Source organism: Arachis ipaensis, chromosome B03, assembly GCF_000816755.2.
Source record: "Arachis ipaensis cultivar K30076 chromosome B03, Araip1.1, whole genome shotgun sequence".
Classification (NCBI taxonomy): domain Eukaryota; kingdom Viridiplantae; phylum Streptophyta; class Magnoliopsida; order Fabales; family Fabaceae; genus Arachis; species Arachis ipaensis.
In genome coordinates this window covers 21,458,015-21,459,219 of record NC_029787.2, presented here as the reverse complement: position 1 = coordinate 21,459,219, position 1,205 = coordinate 21,458,015, and positions in this window count along the sequence as shown.

The window sequence follows — 1,205 nt, the reverse complement described above, 5'->3', positions numbered from 1 at the left end:
TTGTAGTAAATTTTGAATCCAGAATAGTTATGAAAAATTTGTAACAAAAATAAAAATTAATTGAACAATTTGTATCAAATTAAATAAAATAAGTGATTACAGTTTTAATTTTATAAAATATTTGGGAGTCATGACCTTTCATTACCTCTATAAAGCTCGGCCACTCCTATTTCCTTGGGCTACAAGCGTGAAAATATATTTAAATTTTTTACGCATTTTCGCAGACACAACATGAAAATGTTTACCTGATTTGCTTCATTTTTCGCCGTTGATATAAGCGAAAATAGTTTAAATTAATTTGTCACATTTTCGTATGCTTCGATTACGAAAATAAGATAGAACTTTATACTATTTTTGTTGGCATAGAAAACAAAAATTTTTACAAATTATTTATGGATTCTTAGACTGTAAAAAGTGTAGCTGAATCTTATTTTGATAAATCTCCTGAAATTGTTTTAAAACGGTAAATAATATAACTTTTTATTTAAATAATAAAAGGCCTAAGTATCACTGTTGTACGTTAATGAAATATTGAAATTTATAATATGATACATGCGATTATTAATAATGAACGGATAGCTAGAAAACATATTAAAAAATGTGATTGAATAATAGAGGCCAATCATGTAACCCAGATTGACATGGCCTTTTCTTCTGATAAATGGCTACATCTTTTGTTATTTAAAATATACAGTCAGAAATCCTTTCAAAAAAATAAAATGAAAACAAACACATCAGAAGCTGCTAGCTAGCCTGCTACTCTGCTAGCATGTGTTACAGAGTATGGCAAATTATATCACAAAAGATACTATCTACTCCAACGATAATGTTTAAATTATTCTTCTGGTGGAATGCGTTCTATTTGAATTTTTTTAGATTTTATTTTTCTATTAGTATTTATAATTATTGAATTTTTATATTTTTTATTTTATAATTAAATTTTTATTAATAAAAAATATTAGAATTAACATAATATTTTTCTTTAAATTAAAAATACTCACAATTAACTAAGATAGTTAAAATTGGCTAAATTTATCGAATCCGTCTGTTAACTAGTTTAAATAATCGATTTTTACCTTTAAAATTAAGTTCGTTTAAATTTTGTATTAAACAAATCGAGTCCAATTAATTCAAAAAAATGATGGATTAAACGTGCTAGTCTGTAGCCTAAACAGATAGTCCATTTAAAAAATACGGTTATGTAA